The 16040-nt window shown below is 39.3% G+C and overlaps 45 non-coding genes across 45 annotated transcripts; all 45 read right to left on the bottom strand.

Annotated features, from left to right (window-relative positions):
- Positions 1-173: 173 nt before the first annotated feature.
- On the bottom strand, positions 174-282 carry LOC149934615 (U6 spliceosomal RNA). The gene has a single exon (XR_016472695.1). It is a non-coding gene; the product is annotated as a U6 spliceosomal RNA (small nuclear RNA).
- A 246-nt stretch (positions 283-528) lies between these two features.
- LOC149934614 (U6 spliceosomal RNA) lies at positions 529-637 on the bottom strand. The gene has a single exon (XR_016472473.1). It is a non-coding gene; the product is annotated as a U6 spliceosomal RNA (small nuclear RNA).
- Positions 638-883: 246 nt separating this feature from the next.
- Positions 884-992, bottom strand: LOC149934613 (U6 spliceosomal RNA). The gene has a single exon (XR_016472472.1). It is a non-coding gene; the product is annotated as a U6 spliceosomal RNA (small nuclear RNA).
- A 246-nt stretch (positions 993-1238) lies between these two features.
- Positions 1239-1347, bottom strand: LOC149934612 (U6 spliceosomal RNA). The gene has a single exon (XR_016472660.1). It is a non-coding gene; the product is annotated as a U6 spliceosomal RNA (small nuclear RNA).
- A 246-nt stretch (positions 1348-1593) lies between these two features.
- On the bottom strand, positions 1594-1702 carry LOC149934611 (U6 spliceosomal RNA). The gene has a single exon (XR_016472471.1). It is a non-coding gene; the product is annotated as a U6 spliceosomal RNA (small nuclear RNA).
- A 246-nt stretch (positions 1703-1948) lies between these two features.
- Positions 1949-2057, bottom strand: LOC149934610 (U6 spliceosomal RNA). Its single transcript, XR_016472470.1, has one exon. It is a non-coding gene; the product is annotated as a U6 spliceosomal RNA (small nuclear RNA).
- Positions 2058-2303: 246 nt separating this feature from the next.
- On the bottom strand, positions 2304-2412 carry LOC149934609 (U6 spliceosomal RNA). The gene has a single exon (XR_016472469.1). It is a non-coding gene; the product is annotated as a U6 spliceosomal RNA (small nuclear RNA).
- A 246-nt stretch (positions 2413-2658) lies between these two features.
- On the bottom strand, positions 2659-2767 carry LOC149934608 (U6 spliceosomal RNA). Its single transcript, XR_016472681.1, has one exon. It is a non-coding gene; the product is annotated as a U6 spliceosomal RNA (small nuclear RNA).
- A 246-nt stretch (positions 2768-3013) lies between these two features.
- On the bottom strand, positions 3014-3122 carry LOC149934607 (U6 spliceosomal RNA). The gene has a single exon (XR_016472468.1). It is a non-coding gene; the product is annotated as a U6 spliceosomal RNA (small nuclear RNA).
- A 246-nt stretch (positions 3123-3368) lies between these two features.
- LOC149934606 (U6 spliceosomal RNA) lies at positions 3369-3477 on the bottom strand. Its single transcript, XR_016472467.1, has one exon. It is a non-coding gene; the product is annotated as a U6 spliceosomal RNA (small nuclear RNA).
- Positions 3478-3723: 246 nt separating this feature from the next.
- On the bottom strand, positions 3724-3832 carry LOC149934605 (U6 spliceosomal RNA). The gene has a single exon (XR_016472694.1). It is a non-coding gene; the product is annotated as a U6 spliceosomal RNA (small nuclear RNA).
- Positions 3833-4078: 246 nt separating this feature from the next.
- On the bottom strand, positions 4079-4187 carry LOC149934604 (U6 spliceosomal RNA). The gene has a single exon (XR_016472466.1). It is a non-coding gene; the product is annotated as a U6 spliceosomal RNA (small nuclear RNA).
- A 246-nt stretch (positions 4188-4433) lies between these two features.
- LOC149934603 (U6 spliceosomal RNA) lies at positions 4434-4542 on the bottom strand. Its single transcript, XR_016472465.1, has one exon. It is a non-coding gene; the product is annotated as a U6 spliceosomal RNA (small nuclear RNA).
- Positions 4543-4788: 246 nt separating this feature from the next.
- LOC149934602 (U6 spliceosomal RNA) lies at positions 4789-4897 on the bottom strand. Its single transcript, XR_016472643.1, has one exon. It is a non-coding gene; the product is annotated as a U6 spliceosomal RNA (small nuclear RNA).
- Positions 4898-5143: 246 nt separating this feature from the next.
- Positions 5144-5252, bottom strand: LOC149934601 (U6 spliceosomal RNA). The gene has a single exon (XR_016472680.1). It is a non-coding gene; the product is annotated as a U6 spliceosomal RNA (small nuclear RNA).
- Positions 5253-5498: 246 nt separating this feature from the next.
- Positions 5499-5607, bottom strand: LOC149934600 (U6 spliceosomal RNA). The gene has a single exon (XR_016472464.1). It is a non-coding gene; the product is annotated as a U6 spliceosomal RNA (small nuclear RNA).
- Positions 5608-5853: 246 nt separating this feature from the next.
- Positions 5854-5962, bottom strand: LOC149934599 (U6 spliceosomal RNA). The gene has a single exon (XR_016472462.1). It is a non-coding gene; the product is annotated as a U6 spliceosomal RNA (small nuclear RNA).
- Positions 5963-6208: 246 nt separating this feature from the next.
- Positions 6209-6317, bottom strand: LOC149934598 (U6 spliceosomal RNA). Its single transcript, XR_016472679.1, has one exon. It is a non-coding gene; the product is annotated as a U6 spliceosomal RNA (small nuclear RNA).
- Positions 6318-6563: 246 nt separating this feature from the next.
- On the bottom strand, positions 6564-6672 carry LOC149934597 (U6 spliceosomal RNA). Its single transcript, XR_016472678.1, has one exon. It is a non-coding gene; the product is annotated as a U6 spliceosomal RNA (small nuclear RNA).
- A 246-nt stretch (positions 6673-6918) lies between these two features.
- LOC149934596 (U6 spliceosomal RNA) lies at positions 6919-7027 on the bottom strand. The gene has a single exon (XR_016472677.1). It is a non-coding gene; the product is annotated as a U6 spliceosomal RNA (small nuclear RNA).
- Positions 7028-7273: 246 nt separating this feature from the next.
- LOC149934595 (U6 spliceosomal RNA) lies at positions 7274-7382 on the bottom strand. The gene has a single exon (XR_016472461.1). It is a non-coding gene; the product is annotated as a U6 spliceosomal RNA (small nuclear RNA).
- A 246-nt stretch (positions 7383-7628) lies between these two features.
- On the bottom strand, positions 7629-7737 carry LOC149934594 (U6 spliceosomal RNA). Its single transcript, XR_016472460.1, has one exon. It is a non-coding gene; the product is annotated as a U6 spliceosomal RNA (small nuclear RNA).
- A 246-nt stretch (positions 7738-7983) lies between these two features.
- Positions 7984-8092, bottom strand: LOC149934593 (U6 spliceosomal RNA). Its single transcript, XR_016472676.1, has one exon. It is a non-coding gene; the product is annotated as a U6 spliceosomal RNA (small nuclear RNA).
- A 246-nt stretch (positions 8093-8338) lies between these two features.
- LOC149934592 (U6 spliceosomal RNA) lies at positions 8339-8447 on the bottom strand. Its single transcript, XR_016472459.1, has one exon. It is a non-coding gene; the product is annotated as a U6 spliceosomal RNA (small nuclear RNA).
- Positions 8448-8693: 246 nt separating this feature from the next.
- On the bottom strand, positions 8694-8802 carry LOC149934591 (U6 spliceosomal RNA). The gene has a single exon (XR_016472458.1). It is a non-coding gene; the product is annotated as a U6 spliceosomal RNA (small nuclear RNA).
- A 246-nt stretch (positions 8803-9048) lies between these two features.
- LOC149934590 (U6 spliceosomal RNA) lies at positions 9049-9157 on the bottom strand. Its single transcript, XR_016472675.1, has one exon. It is a non-coding gene; the product is annotated as a U6 spliceosomal RNA (small nuclear RNA).
- A 246-nt stretch (positions 9158-9403) lies between these two features.
- Positions 9404-9512, bottom strand: LOC149934589 (U6 spliceosomal RNA). The gene has a single exon (XR_016472457.1). It is a non-coding gene; the product is annotated as a U6 spliceosomal RNA (small nuclear RNA).
- A 246-nt stretch (positions 9513-9758) lies between these two features.
- LOC149934588 (U6 spliceosomal RNA) lies at positions 9759-9867 on the bottom strand. The gene has a single exon (XR_016472656.1). It is a non-coding gene; the product is annotated as a U6 spliceosomal RNA (small nuclear RNA).
- A 246-nt stretch (positions 9868-10113) lies between these two features.
- On the bottom strand, positions 10114-10222 carry LOC149934587 (U6 spliceosomal RNA). Its single transcript, XR_016472673.1, has one exon. It is a non-coding gene; the product is annotated as a U6 spliceosomal RNA (small nuclear RNA).
- A 246-nt stretch (positions 10223-10468) lies between these two features.
- On the bottom strand, positions 10469-10577 carry LOC149934586 (U6 spliceosomal RNA). The gene has a single exon (XR_016472456.1). It is a non-coding gene; the product is annotated as a U6 spliceosomal RNA (small nuclear RNA).
- Positions 10578-10823: 246 nt separating this feature from the next.
- Positions 10824-10932, bottom strand: LOC149934585 (U6 spliceosomal RNA). The gene has a single exon (XR_016472655.1). It is a non-coding gene; the product is annotated as a U6 spliceosomal RNA (small nuclear RNA).
- A 246-nt stretch (positions 10933-11178) lies between these two features.
- On the bottom strand, positions 11179-11287 carry LOC149934584 (U6 spliceosomal RNA). Its single transcript, XR_016472672.1, has one exon. It is a non-coding gene; the product is annotated as a U6 spliceosomal RNA (small nuclear RNA).
- Positions 11288-11533: 246 nt separating this feature from the next.
- LOC149934583 (U6 spliceosomal RNA) lies at positions 11534-11642 on the bottom strand. Its single transcript, XR_016472455.1, has one exon. It is a non-coding gene; the product is annotated as a U6 spliceosomal RNA (small nuclear RNA).
- A 246-nt stretch (positions 11643-11888) lies between these two features.
- Positions 11889-11997, bottom strand: LOC149934582 (U6 spliceosomal RNA). Its single transcript, XR_016472454.1, has one exon. It is a non-coding gene; the product is annotated as a U6 spliceosomal RNA (small nuclear RNA).
- Positions 11998-12243: 246 nt separating this feature from the next.
- LOC149934581 (U6 spliceosomal RNA) lies at positions 12244-12352 on the bottom strand. The gene has a single exon (XR_016472671.1). It is a non-coding gene; the product is annotated as a U6 spliceosomal RNA (small nuclear RNA).
- A 246-nt stretch (positions 12353-12598) lies between these two features.
- Positions 12599-12707, bottom strand: LOC149934580 (U6 spliceosomal RNA). The gene has a single exon (XR_016472453.1). It is a non-coding gene; the product is annotated as a U6 spliceosomal RNA (small nuclear RNA).
- Positions 12708-12953: 246 nt separating this feature from the next.
- LOC149934579 (U6 spliceosomal RNA) lies at positions 12954-13062 on the bottom strand. The gene has a single exon (XR_016472452.1). It is a non-coding gene; the product is annotated as a U6 spliceosomal RNA (small nuclear RNA).
- A 246-nt stretch (positions 13063-13308) lies between these two features.
- LOC149934578 (U6 spliceosomal RNA) lies at positions 13309-13417 on the bottom strand. Its single transcript, XR_016472451.1, has one exon. It is a non-coding gene; the product is annotated as a U6 spliceosomal RNA (small nuclear RNA).
- Positions 13418-13663: 246 nt separating this feature from the next.
- Positions 13664-13772, bottom strand: LOC149934577 (U6 spliceosomal RNA). Its single transcript, XR_016472450.1, has one exon. It is a non-coding gene; the product is annotated as a U6 spliceosomal RNA (small nuclear RNA).
- A 246-nt stretch (positions 13773-14018) lies between these two features.
- On the bottom strand, positions 14019-14127 carry LOC149934576 (U6 spliceosomal RNA). The gene has a single exon (XR_016472449.1). It is a non-coding gene; the product is annotated as a U6 spliceosomal RNA (small nuclear RNA).
- A 246-nt stretch (positions 14128-14373) lies between these two features.
- On the bottom strand, positions 14374-14482 carry LOC149934575 (U6 spliceosomal RNA). Its single transcript, XR_016472448.1, has one exon. It is a non-coding gene; the product is annotated as a U6 spliceosomal RNA (small nuclear RNA).
- Positions 14483-14728: 246 nt separating this feature from the next.
- Positions 14729-14837, bottom strand: LOC149934574 (U6 spliceosomal RNA). Its single transcript, XR_016472670.1, has one exon. It is a non-coding gene; the product is annotated as a U6 spliceosomal RNA (small nuclear RNA).
- Positions 14838-15083: 246 nt separating this feature from the next.
- LOC149934573 (U6 spliceosomal RNA) lies at positions 15084-15192 on the bottom strand. The gene has a single exon (XR_016472447.1). It is a non-coding gene; the product is annotated as a U6 spliceosomal RNA (small nuclear RNA).
- Positions 15193-15438: 246 nt separating this feature from the next.
- LOC149934572 (U6 spliceosomal RNA) lies at positions 15439-15547 on the bottom strand. Its single transcript, XR_016472446.1, has one exon. It is a non-coding gene; the product is annotated as a U6 spliceosomal RNA (small nuclear RNA).
- A 246-nt stretch (positions 15548-15793) lies between these two features.
- On the bottom strand, positions 15794-15902 carry LOC149934571 (U6 spliceosomal RNA). The gene has a single exon (XR_016472646.1). It is a non-coding gene; the product is annotated as a U6 spliceosomal RNA (small nuclear RNA).
- Between the last annotated feature and the right edge of the window lie 138 nt (positions 15903-16040).

The raw sequence follows: 16040 nt of genomic DNA, 5'->3' as shown, positions 1-16040 counted from the left end.
AAATTAAGAAAACTCTCAATCGCGCGCGTTTTTCGCCCAATATTTTTTAAACGGTTTCTTTCTTACCACGCTGGTTTTAATATCATCTTAAATTTAAATAATATCTAACGAGTAAAAAATTAATAATCCCGTCGTTTCCCTAATACGAAATTTAACCAAGTAGGGGGCGACGAAAAAATTTGGAACGCTTCACGATTTTGCGTGTCATCATTGCGCAGGGGCCATGCTAATCTTCTCTGTATCGTTCCAATTTTAGTAAATGTCAGATTCCGAAGAATCGACACACTCGCTAGGGGCCCACTCCGCTTATATAGCCCCTTTTTCGATTTAGTCACTTTACCCTATATGACCTCGGAAATTAAGAAAACTCTCAATCGCGCGCGTTTTTCGCCCAATATTTTTTAAACGGTTTCTTTCTTACCACGCTGGTTTTAATATCATCTTAAATTTAAATAATATCTAACGAGTAAAAAATTAATAATCCCGTCGTTTCCCTAATACGAAATTTAACCAAGTAGGGGGCGACGAAAAAATTTGGAACGCTTCACGATTTTGCGTGTCATCCTTGCGCAGGGGCCATGCTAATCTTCTCTGTATCGTTCCAATTTTAGTAAATGTCAGATTCCGAAGAATCGACACACTCGCTAGGGGCCCACTCCGCTTATATAGCCCCATTTTCGATTTAGTCACTTTACCCTATATGACCTCGGAAATTAAGAAAACTCTCAATCGCGCGCGTTTTTCGCCCAATATTTTTTAAACGGTTTCTTTCTTACCACGCTGGTTTTAATATCATCTTAAATTTAAATAATATCTAACGAGTAAAAAATTAATAATCCCGTCGTTTCCCTAATACGAAATTTAACCAAGTAGGGGGCGACGAAAAAATTTGGAACGCTTCACGATTTTGCGTGTCATCCTTGCGCAGGGGCCATGCTAATCTTCTCTGTATCGTTCCAATTTTAGTAAATGTCAGATTCCGAAGAATCGACACACTCGCTAGGGGCCCACTCCGCTTATATAGCCCCATTTTCGATTTAGTCACTTTACCCTATATGACCTCGGAAATTAAGAAAACTCTCAATCGCGCGCGTTTTTCGCCCAATATTTTTTAAACGGTTTCTTTCTTACCACGCTGGTTTTAATATCATCTTAAATTTAAATAATATCTAACGAGTAAAAAATTAATAATCCCGTCGTTTCCCTAATACGAAATTTAACCAAGTAGGGGGCGACGAAAAAATTTGGAACGCTTCACGATTTTGCGGGTCATCCTTGCGCAGGGGCCATGCTAATCTTCTCTGTATCGTTCCAATTTTAGTAAATGTCAGATTCCGAAGAATCGACACACTCGCTAGGGGCCCACTCCGCTTATATAGCCCCATTTTCGATTTAGTCACTTTACCCTATATGACCTCGTAAATTAAGAAAACTCTCAATCGCGCGCGTTTTTCGCCCAATATTTTTTAAACGGTTTCTTTCTTACCACGCTGGTTTTAATATCATCTTAAATTTAAATAATATCTAACGAGTAAAAAATTAATAATCCCGTCGTTTCCCTAATACGAAATTTAACCAAGTAGGGGGCGACGAAAAAATTTGGAACGCTTCACGATTTTGCGTGTCATCCTTGCGCAGGGGCCATGCTAATCTTCTCTGTATCGTTCCAATTTTAGTAAATGTCAGATTCCGAAGAATCGACACACTCGCTAGGGGCCCACTCCGCTTATATAGCCCCTTTTTCGATTTAGTCACTTTACCCTATATGACCTCGTAAATTAGGAAAACTCTCAATCGCGCGCGTTTTTCGCCCAATATTTTTTAAACGGTTTCTTTCTTACCACGCTGGTTTTAATATCATCTTAAATTTAAATAATATCTAACGAGTAAAAAATTAATAATCCCGTCGTTTCCCTAATACGAAATTTAACCAAGTAGGGGGCGACGAAAAAATTTGGAACGCTTCACGATTTTGCGTGTCATCCTTGCGCAGGGGCCATGCTAATCTTCTCTGTATCGTTCCAATTTTAGTAAATGTCAGATTCCGAAGAATCGACACACTCGCTAGGGGCCCACTCCGCTTATATAGCCCCATTTTCGATTTAGTCACTTTACCCTATATGACCTCGGAAATTAAGAAAACTCTCAATCGCGCGCGTTTTTCGCCCAATATTTTTTAAACGGTTTCTTTCTTACCACGCTGGTTTTAATATCATCTTAAATTTAAATAATATCTAACGAGTAAAAAATTAATAATCCCGTCGTTTCCCTAATACGAAATTTAACCAAGTAGGGGGCGACGAAAAAATTTGGAACGCTTCACGATTTTGCGTGTCATCCTTGCGCAGGGGCCATGCTAATCTTCTCTGTATCGTTCCAATTTTAGTAAATGTCAGATTCCGAAGAATCGACACACTCGCTAGGGGCCCACTCCGCTTATATAGCCCCATTTTCGATTTAGTCACTTTACCCTTTATGACCTCGGAAATTAAGAAAACTCTCAATCGCGCGCGTTTTTCGCCCAATATTTTTTAAACGGTTTCTTTCTTACCACGTTGGTTTTAATATCATCTTAAATTTAAATAATATCTAACGAGTAAAAAATTAATAATCCCGTCGTTTCCCTAATACGAAATTTAACCAAGTAGGGGGCGACGAAAAGATTTGGAACGCTTCACGATTTTGCGTGTCATCCTTGCGCAGGGGCCATGCTAATCTTCTCTGTATCGTTCCAATTTTAGTAAATGTCAGATTCCGAAGAATCGACACACTCGCTAGGGGCCCACTCCGCTTATATAGCCCCATTTTCGATTTAGTCACTTTACCCTATATGACCTCGGAAATTAAGAAAACTCTCAATCGCGCGCGTTTTTCGCCCAATATTTTTTAAACGGTTTCTTTCTTACCACGCTGGTTTTAATATCATCTTAAATTTAAATAATATCTAACGAGTAAAAAATTAATAATCCCGTCGTTTCCCTAATACGAAATTTAACCAAGTAGGGGGCGACGAAAAAATTTGGAACGCTTCACGATTTTGCGTGTCATCCTTGCGCAGGGGCCATGCTAATCTTCTCTGTATCGTTCCAATTTTAGTAAATGTCAGATTCCGAAGAATCGACACACTCGCTAGGGGCCCACTCCGCTTATATAGCCCCATTTTCGATTTAGTCACTTTACCCTTTATGACCTCGGAAATTAAGAAAACTCTCAATCGCGCGCGTTTTTCGCCCAATATTTTTTAAACGGTTTCTTTCTTACCACGTTGGTTTTAATATCATCTTAAATTTAAATAATATCTAACGAGTAAAAAATTAATAATCCCGTCGTTTCCCTAATACGAAATTTAACCAAGTAGGGGGCGACGAAAAAATTTGGAACGCTTCACGATTTTGCGTGTCATCCTTGCGCAGGGGCCATGCTAATCTTCTCTGTATCGTTCCAATTTTAGTAAATGTCAGATTCCGAAGAATCGACACACTCGCTAGGGGCCCACTCCGCTTATATAGCCCCATTTTCGATTTAGTCACTTTACCCTATATGACCTCGGAAATTAAGAAAACTCTCAATCGCGCGCGTTTTTCGCCCAATATTTTTTAAACGGTTTCTTTCTTACCACGCTGGTTTTAATATCATCTTAAATTTAAATAATATCTAACGAGTAAAAAATTAATAATCCCGTCGTTTCCCTAATACGAAATTTAACCAAGTAGGGGGCGACGAAAAAATTTGGAACGCTTCACGATTTTGCGTGTCATCCTTGCGCAGGGGCCATGCTAATCTTCTCTGTATCGTTCCAATTTTAGTAAATGTCAGATTCCGAAGAATCGATACACTCGCTAGGGGCCCACTCCGCTTATATAGCCCCATTTTCGATTTAGTCACTTTACCCTTTATGACCTCGGAAATTAAGAAAACTCTCAATCGCGCGCGTTTTTCGCCCAATATTTTTTAAACGGTTTCTTTCTTACCACGTTGGTTTTAATATCATCTTAAATTTAAATAATATCTAACGAGTAAAAAATTAATAATCCCGTCGTTTCCCTAATACGAAATTTAACCAAGTAGGGGGCGACGAAAAAATTTGGAACGCTTCACGATTTTGCGTGTCATCCTTGCGCAGGGGCCATGCTAATCTTCTCTGTATCGTTCCAATTTTAGTAAATGTCAGATTCCGAAGAATCGACACACTCGCTAGGGGCCCACTCCGCTTATATAGCCCCATTTTCGATTTAGTCACTTTACCCTATATGACCTCGGAAATTAAGAAAACTCTCAATCGCGCGCGTTTTTCGCCCAATATTTTTTAAACGGTTTCTTTCTTACCACGCTGGTTTTAATATCATCTTAAATTTAAATAATATCTAGCGAGTAAAAAATTAATAATCCCGTCGTTTCCCTAATACGAAATTTAACCAAGTAGGGGGCGACGAAAAAATTTGGAACGCTTCACGATTTTGCGTGTCATCCTTGCGCAGGGGCCATGCTAATCTTCTCTGTATCGTTCCAATTTTAGTAAATGTCAGATTCCGAAGAATCGACACACTCGCTAGGGGCCCACTCCGCTTATATAGCCCCTTTTTCGATTTAGTCACTTTACCCTATATGACCTCGGAAATTAAGAAAACTCTCAATCGCGCGCGTTTTTCGCCCAATATTTTTTAAACGGTTTCTTTCTTACCACGCTGGTTTTAATATCATCTTAAATTTAAATAATATCTAACGAGTAAAAAATTAATAATCCCGTCGTTTCCCTAATACGAAATTTAACCAAGTAGGGGGCGACGAAAAAATTTGGAACGCTTCACGATTTTGCGTGTCATCCTTGCGCAGGGGCCATGCTAATCTTCTCTGTATCGTTCCAATTTTAGTAAATGTCAGATTAAGAAGAATCGACACACTCGCTAGGGGCCCACTCCGCTTATATAGCCCCATTTTCGATTTAGTCACTTTACCCTTTATGACCTCGGAAATTAAGAAAACTCTCAATCGCGCGCGTTTTTCGCCCAATATTTTTTAAACGGTTTCTTTCTTACCACGTTGGTTTTAATATCATCTTAAATTTAAATAATATCTAACGAGTAAAAAATTAATAATCCCGTCGTTTCCCTAATACGAAATTTAACCAAGTAGGGGGCGACGAAAAGATTTGGAACGCTTCACGATTTTGCGTGTCATCCTTGCGCAGGGGCCATGCTAATCTTCTCTGTATCGTTCCAATTTTAGTAAATGTCAGATTCCGAAGAATCGACACACTCGCTAGGGGCCCACTCCGCTTATATAGCCCCATTTTCGATTTTGTCACTTTACCCTATATGACCTCGGAAATTAAGAAAACTCTCAATCGCGCGCGTTTTTCGCCCAATATTTTTTAAACGGTTTCTTTCTTACCACGCTGGTTTTATTATCATCTTAAATTTAAATAATATCTAACGAGTAAAAAATTAATAATCCCGTCGTTTCCCTAATACGAAATTTAACCAAGTAGGGGGCGACGAAAAAATTTGGAACGCTTCACGATTTTGCGTGTCATCCTTGCGCAGGGGCCATGCTAATCTTCTCTGTATCGTTCCAATTTTAGTAAATGTCAGATTCCGAAGAATCGACACACTCGCTAGGGGCCCACTCCGCTTATATAGCCCCATTTTCGATTTAGTCACTTTACCCTATATGACCTCGGAAATTAAGAAAACTCTCAATCGCGCGCGTTTTTCGCCCAATATTTTTTAAACGGTTTCTTTCTTACCACGCTGGTTTTAATATCATCTTAAATTTAAATAATATCTAACGAGTAAAAAATTAATAATCCCGTCGTTTCCCTAATACGAAATTTAACCAAGTAGGGGGCGACGAAAAAATTTGGAACGCTTCACGATTTTGCGTGTCATCCTTGCGCAGGGGCCATGCTAATCTTCTCTGTATCGTTCCAATTTTAGTAAATGTCAGATTCCGAAGAATCGACACACTCGCTAGGGGCCCACTCCGCTTATATAGCCCCATTTTCGATTTAGTCACTTTACCCTTTATGACCTCGGAAATTAAGAAAACTCTCAATCGCGCGCGTTTTTCGCCCAATATTTTTTAAACGGTTTCTTTCTTACCACGTTGGTTTTAATATCATCTTAAATTTAAATAATATCTAACGAGTAAAAAATTAATAATCCCGTCGTTTCCCTAATACGAAATTTAACCAAGTAGGGGGCGACGAAAAGATTTGGAACGCTTCACGATTTTGCGTGTCATCCTTGCGCAGGGGCCATGCTAATCTTCTCTGTATCGTTCCAATTTTAGTAAATGTCAGATTCCGAAGAATCGACACACTCGCTAGGGGCCCACTCCGCTTATATAGCCCCATTTTCGATTTAGTCACTTTACCCTTTATGACCTCGGAAATTAAGAAAACTCTCAATCGCGCGCGTTTTTCGCCCAATATTTTTTAAACGGTTTCTTTCTTACCACGTTGGTTTTAATATCATCTTAAATTTAAATAATATCTAACGAGTAAAAAATTAATAATCCCGTCGTTTCCCTAATACGAAATTTAACCAAGTAGGGGGCGACGAAAAGATTTGGAACGCTTCACGATTTTGCGTGTCATCCTTGCGCAGGGGCCATGCTAATCTTCTCTGTATCGTTCCAATTTTAGTAAATGTCAGATTCCGAAGAATCGACACACTCGCTAGGGGCCCACTCCGCTTATATAGCCCCATTTTCGATTTAGTCACTTTACCCTTTATGACCTCGGAAATTAAGAAAACTCTCAATCGCGCGCGTTTTTCGCCCAATATTTTTTAAACGGTTTCTTTCTTACCACGTTGGTTTTAATATCATCTTAAATTTAAATAATATCTAACGAGTAAAAAATTAATAATCCCGTCGTTTCCCTAATACGAAATTTAACCAAGTAGGTGGCGACGAAAAGATTTGGAACGCTTCACGATTTTGCGTGTCATCCTTGCGCAGGGGCCATGCTAATCTTCTCTGTATCGTTCCAATTTTAGTAAATGTCAGATTCCGAAGAATCGACACACTCGCTAGGGGCCCACTCCGCTTATATAGCCCCATTTTCGATTTAGTCACTTTACCCTATATGACCTCGGAAATTAAGAAAACTCTCAATCGCGCGCGTTTTTCGCCCAATATTTTTTAAACGGTTTCTTTCTTACCACGCTGGTTTTATTATCATCTTAAATTTAAATAATATCTAACGAGTAAAAAATTAATAATCCCGTCGTTTCCCTAATACGAAATTTAACCAAGTAGGGGGCGACGAAAAAATTTGGAACGCTTCACGATTTTGCGTGTCATCCTTGCGCAGGGGCCATGCTAATCTTCTCTGTATCGTTCCAATTTTAGTAAATGTCAGATTCCGAAGAATCGACACACTCGCTAGGGGCCCACTCCGCTTATATAGCCCCATTTTCGATTTAGTCACTTTACCCTATATGACCTCGGAAATTAAGAAAACTCTCAATCGCGCGCGTTTTTCGCCTTATATTTTTTAAACGGTTTCTTTCTTACCACGCTGGTTTTAATATCATCTTAAATTTAAATAATATCTAACGAGTAAAAAATTAATAATCCCGTCGTTTCCCTAATACGAAATTTAACCAAGTAGGGGGCGACGAAAAAATTTGGAACGCTTCACGATTTTGCGTGTCATCCTTGCGCAGGGGCCATGCTAATCTTCTCTGTATCGTTCCAATTTTAGTAAATGTCAGATTCCGAAGAATCGACACACTCGCTAGGGGCCCACTAAGCTTATATAGCCCCATTTTCGATTTAGTCACTTTACCCTTTATGACCTCGGAAATTAAGAAAACTCTCAATCGCGCGCGTTTTTCGCCCAATATTTTTTAAACGGTTTCTTTCTTACCACGTTGGTTTTAATATCATCTTAAATTTAAATAATATCTAACGAGTAAAAAATTAATAATCCCGTCGTTTCCCTAATACGAAATTTAACCAAGTAGGGGGCGACGAAAAGATTTGGAACGCTTCACGATTTTGCGTGTCATCCTTGCGCAGGGGCCATGCTAATCTTCTCTGTATCGTTCCAATTTTAGTAAATGTCAGATTCCGAAGAATCGACACACTCGCTAGGGGCCCACTCCGCTTATATAGCCCCATTTTCGATTTAGTCACTTTACCCTATATGACCTCGGAAATTAAGAAAACTCTCAATCGCGCGCGTTTTTCGCCCAATATTTTTTAAACGGTTTCTTTCTTACCACGCTGGTTTTATTATCATCTTAAATTTAAATAATATCTAACGAGTAAAAAATTAATAATCCCGTCGTTTCCCTAATACGAAATTTAACCAAGTAGGGGGCGACGAAAAAATTTGGAACGCTTCACGATTTTGCGTGTCATCCTTGCGCAGGGGCCATGCTAATCTTCTCTGTATCGTTCCAATTTTAGTAAATGTCAGATTCCGAAGAATCGACACACTCGCTAGGGGCCCACTCCGCTTATATAGCCCCATTTTCGATTTAGTCACTTTACCCTATATGACCTCGGAAATTAAGAAAACTCTCAATCGCGCGCGTTTTTCGCCCAATATTTTTTAAACGGTTTCTTTCTTACCACGCTGGTTTTAATATCATCTTAAATTTAAATAATATCTAACGAGTAAAAAATTAATAATCCCGTCGTTTCCCTAATACGAAATTTAACCAAGTAGGGGGCGACGAAAAAATTTGGAACGCTTCACGATTTTGCGTGTCATCCTTGCGCAGGGGCCATGCTAATCTTCTCTGTATCGTTCCAATTTTAGTAAATGTCAGATTCCGAAGAATCGACACACTCGCTAGGGGCCCACTCCGCTTATATAGCCCCATTTTCGATTTAGTCACTTTACCCTTTATGACCTCGGAAATTAAGAAAACTCTCAATCGCGCGCGTTTTTCGCCCAATATTTTTTAAACGGTTTCTTTCTTACCACGTTGGTTTTAATATCATCTTAAATTTAAATAATATCTAACGAGTAAAAAATTAATAATCCCGTCGTTTCCCTAATACGAAATTTAACCAAGTAGGGGGCGACGAAAAGATTTGGAACGCTTCACGATTTTGCGTGTCATCCTTGCGCAGGGGCCATGCTAATCTTCTCTGTATCGTTCCAATTTTAGTAAATGTCAGATTCCGAAGAATCGACACACTCGCTAGGGGCCCACTCCGCTTATATAGCCCCATTTTCGATTTAGTCACTTTACCCTATATGACCTCGGAAATTAAGAAAACTCTCAATCGCGCGCGTTTTTCGCCCAATATTTTTTAAACGGTTTCTTTCTTACCACGCTGGTTTTATTATCATCTTAAATTTAAATAATATCTAACGAGTAAAAAATTAATAATCCCGTCGTTTCCCTAATACGAAATTTAACCAAGTAGGGGGCGACGAAAAAATTTGGAACGCTTCACGATTTTGCGTGTCATCCTTGCGCAGGGGCCATGCTAATCTTCTCTGTATCGTTCCAATTTTAGTAAATGTCAGATTCCGAAGAATCGACACACTCGCTAGGGGCCCACTCCGCTTATATAGCCCCATTTTCGATTTAGTCACTTTACCCTATATGACCTCGGAAATTAAGAAAACTCTCAATCGCGCGCGTTTTTCGCCTTATATTTTTTAAACGGTTTCTTTCTTACCACGCTGGTTTTAATATCATCTTAAATTTAAATAATATCTAACGAGTAAAAAATTAATAATCCCGTCGTTTCCCTAATACGAAATTTAACCAAGTAGGGGGCGACGAAAAAATTTGGAACGCTTCACGATTTTGGGTGTCATCCTTGCGCAGGGGCCATGCTAATCTTCTCTGTATCGTTCCAATTTTAGTAAATGTCAGATTCCGAAGAATCGACACACTCGCTAGGGGCCCACTAAGCTTATATAGCCCCATTTTCGATTTAGTCACTTTACCCTTTATGACCTCGGAAATTAAGAAAACTCTCAATCGCGCGCGTTTTTCGCCCAATATTTTTTAAACGGTTTCTTTCTTACCACGTTGGTTTTAATATCATCTTAAATTTAAATAATATCTAACGAGTAAAAAATTAATAATCCCGTCGTTTCCCTAATACGAAATTTAACCAAGTAGGGGGCGACGAAAAGATTTGGAACGCTTCACGATTTTGCGTGTCATCCTTGCGCAGGGGCCATGCTAATCTTCTCTGTATCGTTCCAATTTTAGTAAATGTCAGATTCCGAAGAATCGACACACTCGCTAGGGGCCCACTCCGCTTATATAGCCCCATTTTCGATTTAGTCACTTTACCCTATATGACCTCGGAAATTAAGAAAACTCTCAATCGCGCGCGTTTTTCGCCCAATATTTTTTAAACGGTTTCTTTCTTACCACGCTGGTTTTATTATCATCTTAAATTTAAATAATATCTAACGAGTAAAAAATTAATAATCCCGTCGTTTCCCTAATACGAAATTTAACCAAGTAGGGGGCGACGAAAAAATTTGGAACGCTTCACGATTTTGCGTGTCATCCTTGCGCAGGGGCCATGCTAATCTTCTCTGTATCGTTCCAATTTTAGTAAATGTCAGATTCCGAAGAATCGACACACTCGCTAGGGGCCCACTCCGCTTATATAGCCCCATTTTCGATTTAGTCACTTTACCCTATATGACCTCGGAAATTAAGAAAACTCTCAATCGCGCGCGTTTTTCGCCTTATATTTTTTAAACGGTTTCTTTCTTACCACGCTGGTTTTAATATCATCTTAAATTTAAATAATATCTAACGAGTAAAAAATTAATAATCCCGTCGTTTCCCTAATACGAAATTTAACCAAGTAGGGGGCGACGAAAAAATTTGGAACGCTTCACGATTTTGGGTGTCATCCTTGCGCAGGGGCCATGCTAATCTTCTCTGTATCGTTCCAATTTTAGTAAATGTCAGATTCCGAAGAATCGACACACTCGCTAGGGGCCCACTAAGCTTATATAGCCCCATTTTCGATTTAGTCACTTTACCCTTTATGACCTCGGAAATTAAGAAAACTCTCAATCGCGCGCGTTTTTCGCCCAATATTTTTTAAACGGTTTCTTTCTTACCACGTTGGTTTTAATATCATCTTAAATTTAAATAATATCTAACGAGTAAAAAATTAATAATCCCGTCGTTTCCCTAATACGAAATTTAACCAAGTAGGGGGCGACGAAAAGATTTGGAACGCTTCACGATTTTGCGTGTCATCCTTGCGCAGGGGCCATGCTAATCTTCTCTGTATCGTTCCAATTTTAGTAAATGTCAGATTCCGAAGAATCGACACACTCGCTAGGGGCCCACTCCGCTTATATAGCCCCATTTTCGATTTAGTCACTTTACCCTATATGACCTCGGAAATTAAGAAAACTCTCAATCGCGCGCGTTTTTCGCCCAATATTTTTTAAACGGTTTCTTTCTTACCACGCTGGTTTTATTATCATCTTAAATTTAAATAATATCTAACGAGTAAAAAATTAATAATCCCGTCGTTTCCCTAATACGAAATTTAACCAAGTAGGGGGCGACGAAAAAATTTGGAACGCTTCACGATTTTGCGTGTCATCCTTGCGCAGGGGCCATGCTAATCTTCTCTGTATCGTTCCAATTTTAGTAAATGTCAGATTCCGAAGAATCGACACACTCGCTAGGGGCCCACTCCGCTTATATAGCCCCATTTTCGATTTAGTCACTTTACCCTATATGACCTCGGAAATTAAGAAAACTCTCAATCGCGCGCGTTTTTCGCCCAATATTTTTTAAACTGTTTCTTTCTTACCACGCTGGTTTTAATATCATCTTAAATTTAAATAATATCTAACGAGTAAAAAATTAATAATCCCGTCGTTTCCCTAATACGAAATTTAACCAAGTAGGGGGCGACGAAAAAATTTGGAACGCTTCACGATTTTGCGTGTCATCCTTGCGCAGGGGCCATGCTAATCTTCTCTGTATCGTTCCAATTTTAGTAAATGTCAGATTCCGAAGAATCGACACACTCGCTAGGGGCCCACTCCGCTTATATAGCCCCATTTTCGATTTAGTCACTTTACCCTTTATGACCTCGGAAATTAAGAAAACTCTCAATCGCGCGCGTTTTTCGCCCAATATTTTTTAAACGGTTTCTTTCTTACCACGTTGGTTTTAATATCATCTTAAATTTAAATAATATCTAACGAGTAAAAAATTAATAATCCCGTCGTTTCCCTAATACGAAATTTAACCAAGTAGGGGGCGACGAAAAGATTTGGAACGCTTCACGATTTTGCGTGTCATCCTTGCGCAGGGGCCATGCTAATCTTCTCTGTATCGTTCCAATTTTAGTAAATGTCAGATTCCGAAGAATCGACACACTCGCTAGGGGCCCACTCCGCTTATATAGCCCCATTTTCGATTTAGTCACTTTACCCTATATGACCTCGGAAATTAAGAAAACTCTCAATCGCGCGCGTTTTTCGCCCAATATTTTTTAAACGGTTTCTTTCTTACCACGCTGGTTTTATTATCATCTTAAATTTAAATAATATCTAACGAGTAAAAAATTAATAATCCCGTCGTTTCCCTAATACGAAATTTAACCAAGTAGGGGGCGACGAAAAAATTTGGAACGCTTCACGATTTTGCGTGTCATCCTTGCGCAGGGGCCATGCTAATCTTCTCTGTATCGTTCCAATTTTAGTAAATGTCAGATTCCGAAGAATCGACACACTCGCTAGGGGCCCACTCCGCTTATATAGCCCCATTTTCGATTTAGTCACTTTACCCTATATGACCTCGGAAATTAAGAAAACTCTCAATCGCGCGCGTTTTTCGCCCAATATTTTTTAAACGGTTTCTTTCTTACCACGCTGGTTTTAATATCATCTTAAATTTAAATAATATCTAACGAGTAAAAAATTAATAATCCCGTCGTTTCCCTAATACGAAATTTAACCAAGTAGGGGGCGACGAAAAAATTTGGAACGCTTCACGATTTTGCGTGTCATCCTTGCGCAGGGGCCATGCTAATCTTCTCTGTATCGTTCCAATTTTAGTAAATGTCAGATTCCGAAGAATCGACACACTCGCTAGGGGCCCACTCCGCTTATATAGCCCCATTTTCGATTTAGTCACTTTACCCTATATGACCTCGGAAATTAAGAAAACTCTCAATCGCGCGCGTTTTTCGCCCAATATTTTTTAAACGGTTTCTTTCTTACCACGCTGGTTTTAATATCATCTTAAATTTAAATAATATCTAACGAGTAAAAAATTAATAATCCCGTCGTTTCCCTAATACGAAATTTAACCAAGTAGGGGGCGACGAAAAAATTTGGAACGCTTCACGATTTTGCGTGTCATCCTTGCGCAGGGGCCATGCTAATCTTCTCTGTATCGTTCCAATTTTAGTAAATGTCAGATTCCGAAGAATCGACACACTCGCTAGGGGCCCACTCCGCTTATATAGCCCCATTTTCGATTTAGTTACTTTACCCTATATGACCTCGGAAATTAAGAAAACTCTCAATCGCGCGCGTTTTTCGCCCAATATTTTTTAAACGGTTTCTTTCTTACCACGCTGGTTTTAATATCATCTTAAATTTAAATAATATCTAACGAGTAAAAAATTAATAATCCCGTCGTTTCCCTAATACGAAATTTAACCAAGTAGGGGGCGACGAAAAAATTTGGAACGCTTCACGATTTTGCGTGTCATCCTTGCGCAGGGGCCATGCTAATCTTCTCTGTATCGTTCCAATTTTAGTAAATGTCAGATTCCGAAGAATCGACACACTCGCTAGGGGCCCACTCCGCTTATATAGCCCCATTTTCGATTTAGTCACTTTACCCTATATGACCTCGGAAATTAAGAAAACTCTCAATCGCGCGCGTTTTTCGCCCAATATTTTTTAAACGGTTTCTTTCTTACCACGCTGGTTTTAATATCATCTTAAATTTAAATAATATCTAACGAGTAAAAAATTAATAATCCCGTCGTTTCCCTAATACGAAATTTAACCAAGTAGGGGGCGACGAAAAAATTTGGAACGCTTCACGATTTTGCGTGTCATCCTTGCGCAGGGGCCATGCTAATCTTCTCTGTATCGTTCCAATTTTAGTAAATGTCAGATTCCGAAGAATCGACACACTCGCTAGGGGCCCACTCCGCTTATATAGCCCCATTTTCGATTTAGTCACTTTACCCTATATGACCTCGGAAATTAAGAAAACTCTCAATCGCGCGCGTTTTTCGCCCAATATTTTTTAAACGGTTTCTTTCTTACCACGCTGGTTTTAATATCATCTTAAATTTAAATAATATCTAACGAGTAAAAAATTAATAATCCCGTCGTTTCCCTAATACGAAATTTAACCAAGTAGGGGGCGACGAAAAAATTTGGAACGCTTCACGATTTTGCGTGTCATCCTTGCGCAGGGGCCATGCTAATCTTCTCTGTATCGTTCCAATTTTAGTAAATGTCAGATTCCGAAGAATCGACACACTCGCTAGGGGCCCACTCCGCTTATATAGCCCCATTTTCGATTTAGTCACTTTACCCTTTATGACCTCGGAAATTAAGAAAACTCTCAATCGCGCGCGTTTTTCGCCCAATATTTTTTAAACGGTTTCTTTCTTACCACGTTGGTTTTAATATCATCTTAAATTTAAATAATATCTAACGAGTAAAAAATTAATAATCCCGTCGTTTCCCTAATACGAAATTTAACCAAGTAGGGGGCGACGAAAAGATTTGGAACGCTTCACGATTTTGCGTGTCATCCTTGCGCAGGGGCCATGCTAATCTTCTCTGTATCGTTCCAATTTTAGTAAATGTCAGATTCCGAAGAATCGACACACTCGCTAGGGGCCCACTCCGCTTATATAGCCCTATTTTCGATTTAGTCACTTTACCCTATATGACCTCGGAAATTAAGAAAACTCTCAATCGCGCGCGTTTTTCGCCCAATATTTTTTAAACGGTTTCTTTCTTACCACGCTGGTTTTATTATCATCTTAAATTTAAATAATATCTAATAAGTAAAAAATTAATAATCCCGTCGTTTCCCTAATACGAAATTTAACCAAGTAGGGGGCGACGAAAAAATTTGGAACGCTTCACGATTTTGCGTGTCATCCTTGCGCAGGGGCCATGCTAATCTTCTCTGTATCGTTCCAATTTTAGTAAATGTCAGATTCCGAAGAATCGACACACTCGCTAGGGGCCCACTCCGCTTATATAGCCCCATTTTCGATTTAGTCACTTTACCCTATATGACCTCGGAAATTAAGAAAACTCTCAATCGCGCGCGTTTTTCGCCCAATATTTTTTAAACGGTTTCTTTCTTACCACGCTGGTTTTAATATCATCTTAAATTTAAATAATATCTAACGAGTAAAAAATTAATAATCCCGTCGTTTCCCTAATACGAAATTTAACCAAGTAGGGGGCGACGAAAAAATTTGGAACGCTTCACGATTTTGCGTGTCATCCTTGCGCAGGGGCCATGCTAATCTTCTCTGTATCGTTCCAATTTTAGTAAATGTCAGATTCCGAAGAATCGACACACTCGCTAGGGGCCCACTCCGCTTATATAGCCCCATTTTCGATTTAGTCACTTTACCCTTTATGACCTCGGAAATTAAGAAAACTCTCAATCGCGCGCGTTTTTCGCCCAATATTTTTTAAACGGTTTCTTTCTTACCACGTTGGTTTTAATATCATCTTAAATTTAAATAATATCTAATAAGTAAAAAATTAATAATCCCGTCGTTTCCCTAATACGAAATTTAACCAAGTAGGGGGCGACGAAAAAATTTGGAACGCTTCACGATTTTGAGTGTCATCCTTGCGCAGGGGCCATGCTAATCTTCTCTGTATCGTTCCAATTTTAGTAAATGTCAGATTCCGAAGAATCGACACACTCGCTAGGGGCCCACTCCGCTTATATAGCCCCATTTTCGATTTAGTCACTTTACCCTATATGACCTCGGAAATTAAGAAAACTCTCAATCGCGCGCGTTTTTCGCCCAATATTTTTTAAACGGTTTCTTTCTTA

Source organism: Leiobunum rupestre, chromosome 7 (genome assembly GCF_980474605.1).
Source record: "Leiobunum rupestre chromosome 7, qqLeiRupe1.1.hap1, whole genome shotgun sequence".
NCBI lineage: Eukaryota > Metazoa > Arthropoda > Arachnida > Opiliones > Sclerosomatidae > Leiobunum > Leiobunum rupestre.
Note: the sequence above shows the minus strand (reverse complement) of the source record. Positions and strands in the feature narration are given on the sequence as shown.